Here is an 11,580-nt window from a genome sequence, read left to right as displayed (position 1 = left end):
TAATTTCTGGAAATCCAAATACATCACATCTATTGGTTCCCCTTTATCCACCCTGCTTGTTACATCCTCAAAGAACTCCAGCAAAATGTCAAATATGATTTCCTCTTCATAAAACCATGCTGACTCTGCTTGACTGCATTTTGATTTTCTGAATGTCCTGCTCCTACTACTTCCTTAATGATAGACTCCAGCATTTTCCCAATGACAGATGTTAGGCTAACTGGTTTGTAGTTTCCTGCTTTCTGTCTCCCCCCTTTCTTAAATAGGACATTACATTTGCAATTTTCCAGTCTGCTGGGACCTCCCCAGAATTCATGGAATTTTGGTAGATTACAACCAATATATCCACTATCTCTGCAGCCACTTCTTTTAAGACCCTAGGATGCAGGCCATTAGGTCCAGGGGCCTTATCCACCTTTAATCTCATCAGTTTGTCTAGTACTTTATCTCTAGTGATAGTGATTGTTTTAAGTTCCCCCGCCGTCACTAGCTCCTTGATTATCAGTTATTGTGATGTTTTTAGTATCTTCTACCGTGAAGATCGATGCAAAATATTTGTTCAACGTCTCCGCCATTTCCCTGTTACCCATTATTAATTCCCCAGTCTCATCCTCTAAGGGACTAAAGTTTACTTTAGCTATTCACTTCCTTTTTATATACCTGTAGAAGCTCTTACTGTTTGTTTTTTAATTTCTTGCTAGGTTACTCTCATAAGCTATCTTCTCTGCCTTTATCATTTTATTAGTCGTCCTTTGCTGGTTTCTCAAAATTTCCCAATCTTCTGCCCTTCCACTGTTCTTAGCAACATTGGATGCCTTTGTTTTCAATTTGCTACCAGGTAACTCCCCCTCCCTGATGTGTAGCAGTGTTTGGGACTCTGACTCCAGCTCATCAACGCAGTGCCGAAGTTCCTCGAGCTGCCAGCACTTAATGCAAATGTAGTCGCCGTGGATCACACTGGTGCCCACCAGCTCTCACATGCAGCAGCAATAACATATCGCCTCCCCTGCCATCTCGAATATATTTTTTTAATCAATTAAGTTTTGAAGTTACTAATGTTTAGTTTTTAATCCCAGTTCTTAATTTAAACCAATGCCCAAGAAAAAGAGAGAAATACTGACCAACCAATCATTTCCTTGCTTTCCTGTGACATCGCACTTTGATTTATTTTTACGTCTCTCACTCACGGGTCGGTTTGGGTTCCTCCCGCTGGGCTCTGCTGCTCTCGCGCCATCAGCATCTTTTTTTGACAACCATTGGAGTTGTTCAATGTGAGTTTAAAGATATTAAATGCTTAACTGTTCAATAAGTGGACTTCAGTCTGTGAAAGCCCAATGTTAACTAGCAACATTTTGATGCTAAGCTTATAAAGATCAAACTAAAGAAATCTTCCAAAGATGAAAGTACAGAATCAATATTACATTACTTCAGCTGGGATCATGTAATTCAACAAGCTTCACCTCTCAGCCAACTTTTAGAATGTGACTCTGTTTAGATTTTGTTTTGTTTTTAATGCAAAATCACTCTATTTTTTCTTCCTTTTTCTCTCCACACAAGCCTTCGCCGAGCCTCAGCTGCAAGGCTGCGAGTTTAGCTTGCTTCCAGTATCTTCTAATATTATTCTTCGAGGGGCTGATGGGAGGCAAGTGATTGTGACCTTTGGACTTGTGCTCTTTTGGATTTTCTTTACAGAGTGAGACTCTATTGATGGGGAGTCAGACACCCACAGTTATGTGGCCAAGACTGGAAACTCAGTGGAAGTGACCAATCCAGCCTACCTCCTCTAACTCCACAGCACTGTATCCCTAAATTGCTCTGTACTTAGAATAAATAAATATTCTTATCCTAATCACTTATCCTAACATTTAATCAGCTGGAACTGACTAAGTGAACTTAAAAGTCTAATGTCTATCCTCAAATGTGACTCATGGCAATGGATGTTACCTTCCTCTCAGCAAAATGGGCCAAGTGCGGATCCTCATCCACTCCCCTTATGTTATCTAACGTACACCATCTGCAAGCAGTATTCTCTGTTTTCTGGCAATGCATGCTCATCTGCAGCAGTGCCAGAGAATCTATCATCATGATTCATAACCACAAGCTTTGCAAAGTCATCACTGGTAAGAAGACATTTTTATGATCAATATTTAGACACCCTAATTTATAGAAGTGATGCCTATTTGAAACAACATTTCTTTCCAGTCTTATATTTTTCCATTAAGCTCCCTATCTAATAACAGATCCACAGGCATGTGTTACAAGGGTGCAATGCACTCAAGGGATGCATTTGATGGCTTAAATTTCAAGGTTGTATTTTCCCTTTGAAACAACTCTTGTGTTTTTATTTATGTTATATGGCATATACAAGACTTGTTGGAGCATTTTTATTTGTTCCTGTTGATGGATTATTGGTGTAGAATCTGACTGAGAAGCTGAAGGATAAGTGAAAACTGACTGGGAATTGTACCAGCCTGCGTGTAATAGTGGGAGAGAGGACTGACTGTTACCATGCCCTGGCGATGTCCTGGCTCAAATCACATGATATCGTGATTCACGTCAGGGAGTCACACACTTTTTCTTTGCTGGTTCTTTCAAAATGTGTGACAATAAACTAACAGCTGATCTGTTGCTATGATCATGTCTCTTATAGCAGGGATATAGGATTTATTTTTTGTTAAACAGATGATAATATTGGGGAGGAAGACGGGGGAGAAATTAGCATTGTTTGCGCAAAGAATTTTTCGGCGGGGGTGCGCTACCGGCTCCCGCACAACTGCATGGGAGTTAGCAGAGTCGCAAAGCCGGCATCACTCCGCTCCTGCTGATAGCGCCTCAGGCCACTGTGCTGGCGATGATGATGTCATTTCCATGCGCAGCAACCCACTTTCTCCCCACAGTGGAAATTGGGCAGCGCCCCGTGAGGCCACTGCGAGTGATGTCAGCACCAGCCTCGCGGGTCGCGAACCAGAATGCACTTCACTCATAGGGCAAAAATTAAAGGGCCGCCATTTATTCTCCCGGCCGACTTACCGGTCTGGCCTTTCGTGCTGCATTTCACGGGGTCCTTCCCGTGATGGTGCAGCCCGGCACTCCACATCTGTGCCAGACTGTGGCCATGGCAACTCGCATCCCTGGTGGCATAGTGAAGGCCTCTCGCCCCACTGCAGAGCTCGCAGCGTGCCCTCCCCTTTAGCGAGCCCTGTGCTCATGCCAAAGCTACACAGAGAGGCTGAGTATCGCTGAAACATTTGCATACTTACTGCCATGGTTCCACCCTCGAGAGGAGTTGAAGCACCCCCAACATTGCGCTTCACTTCCTCTCTGGGGCGATAACCCCAATTTCGCGGCCGGGACAGGACTTCCACATCGAACGTAGGAAGTCCCACCTTGCCTCAGTTACTACCCCTAAACGGGTGGATATCGAATTTTGACCCCTGTAAGTTATAAAACTAAACCAGCAATGTTATGCATGCCAGCCAATGGCATTAGAATGCTGAAGACATAAGCCATTAAACATTGAATAATGTCCATTGTTTGAATATAAGAAAATTGTAATTATACTGTCACATTAACTTTTTATTTGAACCACACAGACCAGGTGGGTCTCGGGTTCAATCAACTGTCTGCACTGTGCTAGCAAATCACAGACTCGCTGCCTAAGCGGAGATCCAGCTGATCTCAGCCTCAGCACCCATCATGGCTGAATGCTGTCCATCAACCCCTGCTGGAGGGAGTGTTTCTAAACATATTAAAATGTTAGCAGTGGTTCAGTTGGTAGTTCTCCTGCCTTTGAATCAGAAGGCTGTGGGTTCAAGTCCCGCTTCAGAGATTTGAGCATATAATTTAGACTGACACTCTAGTGCTAATACTGACAGAGTGCTGCACTGTTGGAGTTGGTGTCTTTTGGATGACACGTTAAACTGAGGACCTATCTGGCCCTTCAGGTGGTCATAAAAGATCCAATCACACTATTTTGAAGAAACACAGGGGAGTTCTCCCCGGTATGCTGACCAATATTTATCCCTCAACCAATGTCACTGAAACATCTGGTCATTATCACAGTGCTGGTGTTTGGAGTTTGCTGTGCACAAGTTGGCTGTCGCATTCCCTACATTACAACAGTGGCTAAACTTCAAATGTACTTCATTGGCTGTAAAGCGATGTGAGGCATCCTGAGACCATGAATGGTGCTATATAAATGCAAGTCATTCTTTCTCTGTGCAAGCGTGTGTGTGTGTGTGTGTGTGTGTGTGTGTGTTTGTGTGTGACTCTGGACATCGGTTGAGGACAGGATCAGGCTTGGATGCGATGGTTCACATATGAAGAATGGCCACTTGAGTGAAGTACTGGAGGGTTGCTGGTACCCTTGGAATGAAACTCTAGCATAGATCAGTAATCTCAGGAGAAAAATTGGGGAATAGAATGGTGTACAGTAAACTTTCAGGTATCAGATCAGTTCTGGAGACACACATTAGTTTAAATATAAGTTCAGATAACCAGAAGGCTGCAGCTAATGAGTTAATTTGACCATGCAATGCTTTGGAGTACCCAAAATTAGATGGACAAAATGGATAATAGTCAAAGGTTTCTGTTCAGGCTGGAAACTCAGGAGGTACCTTTTGCCTTGTTGCTGGAGCAATGTTGGCTAGATGTATAATAATTTGACTTCAAACAGAGCCCCTCAGTTCAGCAGTTGTTGTTTTTTGGTGCTTGCTGCGGAATACAATTTTTTAAATATATAGGTATTATCTGTTTTTCATCAGAGTAAAATTTATTGACAATATATTAATGGTCTTACTTAAAACTAGCATTTACTATCATAATTACGTCCTGTAAAATATTCCCTCTCACAGTTTCTTGATTCGTTTTGAGCAATGCCACAGGAGGATTGTCCCATTTGTGTCCAAGCTTCCAGAATGACTTTGAACAGAAGACTGCCGAATAAAGAATGTTTCACAGCAGGTTCTTTGTGGTTGGCACACGTTTTGATAATCAATTATGTTATTCTTTGTAACAATAATTCTGTTGTTCTTTTTCCATTTTTCATTTACAGCTGCAAACGGGCTCTAGTATCAATCGTCAATGACAAAAGTAGTTCAACCTTCACTGCAGTAGTGTGAGACTGGGTATTGTAGAAAACTGGTCGACAGTTCTGATAAATGATTGGTTAAGCATGTTTGGGAGAGATTCATAAGCTGCTACATTCAACCTTCAAATGCAATAAACTCTTCAGGATCTGAGTATCTGGATCGAAATCTATCATAAAAAACTTAAGCTAGAATTTGAGTTTTTCTTCCAGTCAAGTAAATCATTTGTAGTTATATGATTGACCAAGTAGCTTATTTGACAGATACTGTTATTTTTATCAAACTGATTTGGATTAATATGGCACATAGTATGTGAGAATTATTTGATGAATCAGCTTTAAAAAAAACTGTATTGCTTTTATGCTGAAGATGATTGACGATGATTAACAGACATCAAGGCTGATTTTCTCACTTATTTAAACAAAGGTTGTGCCATCATTTTCATCATTGCTCTATGTATTTTAGTCGCAGCTGTCACATTATAAAACAAAAATCTGCTCGAGTCACTGCCTGCAAACTAAAATAAAGAAAAAAAGAGGAGTTGAGCAGAAACTGCCTTTTAGTAAATAGCAAATTGAGTCAATAAGGATGATTCCCTGAAATCAAGTGCCAGCGGCAAGTCATGTTCACCAGGACCGTGGTTTGGGTTGAGATCATGGAATCCTCCCCATGTATCCCAAAGGCCATGGATCTATGAAAGGAGAAGGAGGATTTGCATGGGATGATAGGATTAATATGGCTTGGAACCTGACCTATTTAAGTGTTATTTTCTAGTTTATTTAGTTGCCCTGATTACTGCACTGCATGGTATCCTCTCTGTATACAAGAGATTATAATATCCCCACCCCCGCACTGCCACCCCTGCCTGCCCCCCCCCCCCCCCCCCGCTAACCCCACAGAATAAATAGATGACTGTCTGATACAATCTTTTTTCAATTGGAGCATCTCCCTGGAATGTTCCAGCTGATGATCTTGAGCATTAAGGTCTACTCTCTGAGACGTAAAAGGCCGGTTTGACATGCTTGAAAACAGACTAGGGACAGCCGTGAAAAGGAGATTTAGGAATCTTGCAGGACTTCAACAGTCTCTGCTCACAGAGACCAATGGTCAGAGTCAGGGCTTGGTCTCCAGCAGCCACATGTGTGCAAAAGCACAGGAGCAAACAGGCAGTTTCCAACAGATCACTAGTCCCTTGGCAGCACCTGTCTCTTGTAAAGTGACACAAGAAACCTGAAGCATGCAGTCCCCCACAGCTGAAATAGGACAGGCTATTCTCAGAACACAGACAGGACACCAATAATGTGCATTTATGTAGTACCTTTAACTTAGCAAAACAGCTAAACAGAGGCTCCTAAAAATAGATGTTGAGCCAAAGATCGAGTTCTTAAGAGGGGTGAGCAAAAGCTTGATCAATGGGGTAGGTTTTAAGGAGGGTCTTAAAGGAGGAAAGGGAGGCAGAGAGGTGGTGGAGTTTAGGAAGGAAACTCCAAAGTGTGGGGCCTAGAAAGGAGACATTTGTCTGAATGGAACAAAGGGACAACATAGCAGTATGTCACAGAAAACATATTGCACACTTCGCTCATAATAACAGGAGCAAATGATGAAAGCATAACATTCTTCATGATTTTTATATAATTGTCTGGTACGATTTGGTCAGGCTTTCCTGATGATGGTGCAATGCTAAAGCTTTACACTTTTTAGCTTGCTGCAGTCTGAGTAGCTGCCATATTGGTGGATCTGACACTGCATTGAGTTGTATCCACCCCACAAGAGCCCCTCCCCGAACTCTCTGTCAAACCGACTCTGATGTTTTATATACCCTTGGTGGCTCTATCTTCAGCTGTCTAGACTCTATGCTCTGGAGTTTCATACCTTTCCTCCTTTTTAATGCCCTTAATTAAAACCCATTTTGTTATGTTCAGAATAACTCCACAAGACTGTGTTGTAAGCTCAAATCATTGTGACCTTGGTCTCTGTAATGTAACTCCAACGTGAGGAAGCAGCATGGTGGATTGCCTTTTATACCTGATTGCCCAGGGTGCACAGGTGACCTTTAGGTCTCCCACAGGTGTGCCCCCTGGTGGCAAGTGTTGGTGAGGTTTGCATACATAACATCACTCCCCCCCCAAAGTCTTATGTACAAGTTATTTACAGGTTGAGGTGATCTGGCGCTCTATGTTCCCGGATCAATCACCTGAGTTGAAGTCCTGGCATGGGTGAGTTGGTCGGATCATTGCTGCACGGCAGCGCGGCTGGTCTGATCGGACTGTCAGGCATGGTGGGTTCATCCTCGTGGTTGACCGCGAGGTCGATTGCTGGTTGAATGTGTGTTGGTGGATCATAGATGGTAAAGTCTTTTTCAAACTGTTCTTGGTTGTCAATGAATCACAGTTTGGTCTGATCCAAGTGCTATCTGCTTGTTTGCCCATTCAACAATTTAACAACAAACACTCTATTCCCTTCTTTGGCTAAAACAGTGCCAGCAATCCATTTGGGACCATGACCGTAATTGAGAACAAACACAGGATCATTAACCTCAATGATACAGCCACGCGATCGTGGTACACGTTATGCCGGTGCCGCCGGATTTCTACGTGATCAGTGAGATCCGGGTGGACTAAGGAGAGCCTGGTTTTGAGTGCTCTCTTCATTAGCAATTCTGCAGGGGGAACTCCGGTGAGTGAGTGAGGACGCGTCCGGTAACTGAGCAGGACCTGAGATAACCGGGTCTGCAAGGAGCCGTCCGTTACGTATTTCAAGCTCTGCTTGATGGTTTGGACTGCCCGTTCCGCTTGACCATTGGATGCTGGTTTAAATGGGGCAGATCTGACATGCTTAATACCATTGCTGATCATGAACTCGTTGAATTCCGAGCTGATGAAACACAGTCCTTTGTCACTAACAAGGACGTCGGGCAAACCATGGGTCGAACATGGCCCTGAGGCTTTCAATGGTGGCAGTGGACGTACATGATGACATTATTATACATTCAATCCATTTAGAGTAAGCATCCACTGCTACTAGAAATATCTTCCCTTGAAAGGGGCCAGCAAAATCTACGTGGATCCTGGACCACAGTTTGAACGGCCACGACCACAAACTCAGTGGGGCCTCCCTTGGTGCATTGCTCAACTGTGAGCAAGTATTGCATTGGTGTACGCATGACTCCAAATCAGAGTCAATGCCGGACCACTAAACGTGTGACCTGGCGATAGCCTTCATCATGACTATGCCTGGGTGGGTACTATGTAGGTCGCGTACAAACGTTTCCCTGCCTTTTTTTTGAAAAGCCACGTGATTCCCCCATAGGAGACAATCCGATTGGATGGACAATTTATCCTTACGTCGGTGGAACGGCTTAATTTCATCTTGCATTTCCCCGGAAACCACCAACCAGCTCTCATTAAGGATGCAGCTTTTTACTAGTGATAGCACAGGGTCTTGGCTGGTCCAAGTCCTGATCTGGCGAGCCGTGACGGGTGACCCCTCGCCTTCAAAAGCATCCATTACCAGAAGCAAGTCTGCGAGTTGCGCCATTTCCACCCCGGCGCTGTCACCCTCAGTGCGCAGTAGCCGACTGAGGACGACAGCGCAGTTCTCAGTGCCTGGTCTGTGGCGGATTACATAGTCATACACAGACAATGTTAGTGCCCATCTTTGGATGTGGGACGAAGCATTGGTGTTAATATCTTTGGTTACTGAGAGCAGTGAAGTAAACGGTTTGTGGTCGATTTCGAGCTCAAACCGGAGACCAAATAGGTATTGGAGCATTTTCTTAACCCTATATACACATGCTAATGCTTTTTTCTCAACCATACTTTAGGCTCTTACAGCCTTGGATAAACGCATCACAAGCTAGTACTAAACGTTTATATGGGTCATACAATAAAGTAACTTGTTAGAGCATAGCAGGTTACTGGCCTTATTAAAGGCTGTCTCTTGAGATTTACCCCAAACCCAGTCATCACCCTTGCGTAGCAATAAATGCAAGGGTTCCAGCAAAGTGCTCAACCCAGGTAGAAAGTTACCAAAATAGTTGAGGAGTCCCAGGAACGAACGCAGATCCGTCACATTCTGTGGTCTGGGTGCATTCTTGAAGGCCTCCGTCTTGGAGTCCGTGGGTCTGATGCCATCCGCCACAATCTTTCTCCCCAGAAATTTGACCTCTAACACCACGAAAACACACTTGGAGTGTTTCAGCCTGAGTCCCACTCTGTCCAGTCGCTTTAGGACCTCTTCCTGGTTGTGCAGGTGTTCGGTGGTGTTGCAACCAGTGATCAAGATGTCATCTTGGAACACCATGGTGCATGGAACCGATTTCAGCAGACTCTTCATGTTCTTCTGGAAAATGGCCGCAGCCGAGCGAATCCCAAAGGGGCATCTGTGGTTCACGAACAGTCCTTTGTGCGTGTTGATGCACGTCAATGTCTTTGACTGTTCAGCCAGCTCCTGTGTCATGTAAGCAGAGGTTAGATCTAGCTTAGTGAACAACATTCCCCCTGCGAGCGTCGCGAATAGGTCCTCCACTTTAGGTAGTGGTTACTGGTCCTGTAACGAGACTCGGTTGATTGTAACCTTGTAGTCCCTGCAGATTCTGACCATCCCGTCGCTCTTTAGCACCGGCACGATTGGACTGGCCCACTTGTTGAACTCGACTGGCGATATGATTCCCTCTCATTGAAGTCTGTCCAGCTCGATCTCGACTTTCTCTCACATCATATATGGGACTGATCGGGCCTTGTGATGAACGGGCCGTTCACCAGGAACAAGATGGATCTGCACCTTGGCGCCTGTGAAGTTGCCGATGTCTGGCTAAAATAACGGCGGGAATTTGTTTAGCACCTGGGCGCTCGAGGCATCATCCACCAAAGACAGTGCTCTGACATTATCCCAGTTCCATCGGATCTTTCCTAGCCAGCGTCTGCCGAACAAAATTGGGCCATCACCTGGTACAATCCATAGTGGTAAATCATGCACCATTCCATCGTACGATACTTTCACTGCCACACTGTCGATAACAGGTATGAGTTCTTTGGTGTAAGCGCGCAGCGTTGTGTGAATCGGGCTCAGTTTTGGCCTCTGTACCTTGTTGCCCCACAGTTTCTCAAAAGCCTTCTGGCTCATGATTGATTGACTTGCTCCTGTGTCCAATTCCATGGAGACTGGAATGCCATTAAGATTAACTTTATCATTATCAGAGGGCTTTTGGTGGTGAAGGTGTGTACCCCATACACTTCCTCTTCATCCTCAGGTTAGGTTGAGTTGCCTCTCCTGCTCATTCAGCGTGATCCGCGCTGGATCAGTCATCCTCTGCTGACTCTGCCACATGGTGAGTCAGAGGTCGTTTGCACATTCACTGGAGCTGCCCCATTGTTCCACAGCCCTTGCACATATAGTGCTTGAATCAACATTGATGGGATCTATGACTACCCCCACAGCGCCAACATGGTGTTAATGGATACGCATTTATACCCCACAGCGGCCTCTGAGTCACCTTAGGCCTGGCCTCTGCAGTCATGTAGACCCTGCCATGTACAGTTCTGCCTGATGAAGGCATTATTTTATGCACAGTATGTCATGAATTCAACCAGCATTGTAACCCATGTATAATCTGACAAAAGTTGTACACTGTGAGAACAATGACCACTAGGTGGTGAACTTGTGGGAGACATTCCTAACCTGGACCTTCAGGTATAAAAGGGGAAGCTCCACGCACTTCCATCACTTGAGTGCTGAGGAATAAAGCACAGGTTACAGATTGACCTTCTCTCAAGCATGGGCCTCATGTGCATTTATACTGTATAGTAAGGATGTATCAATGGCGACAAGAAACTGGGATTTAAACCACGCGAGCATGGCCACTAGCAGAACAGACAAGAGGTACTGTGTTAAGGAATGGTTGGGACAGAGATTCAACGTTGTTAAAGCAGCACACAGTTCTCCAGACAGACAAGGGCAGTGGGACATGCCCCAACATGTAGTCGGACCCAGAGGGGGAGTTCGACAGAGAAAATGGCAAGCTGAACGGCGATTCACGCCATTGCAAGGGACAATGCGGCCAGTAATGGGGCCATCAACACCTGTTAATGGCGCACTCAAGGACAATCACCGGGGCAGTCAGGGACGATCGACTGGCAAGGGACCTTTTGTTTCCAACAACAGCTCATGTTGGAGGCATGGAAGCACACACTCAGCCAGAGTTTGCAGAGATGAGCAAAATACCTGCAGAAATTGCAGAAATGAACGCTGGGGGAAATTGCTGGAAGCTGAAGTTCAGCGAGTTCATGTGGAGCACGTATACAGTTCATACACCAGGACGCCACCGATAATGATGAAAGTGCTCCTCAATGGCATCCCAGTATCAATGGAGCTAGACACGGGGGCCAGCCAGTCCCTGATGGGTATCAAACAGTTCGAAAAGTTGTGGGCGTCCAAGGCCAGGAGGCCAAAATTATCGCCGATTGACGTACAACTATGGACATAAACAAAGGAG

Source organism: Pristiophorus japonicus, chromosome 1 (genome assembly GCF_044704955.1).
Source record: "Pristiophorus japonicus isolate sPriJap1 chromosome 1, sPriJap1.hap1, whole genome shotgun sequence".
NCBI classification, from domain to species: Eukaryota; Metazoa; Chordata; class Chondrichthyes; family Pristiophoridae; genus Pristiophorus; species Pristiophorus japonicus.
This window is presented reverse-complemented; position numbering follows the sequence as displayed.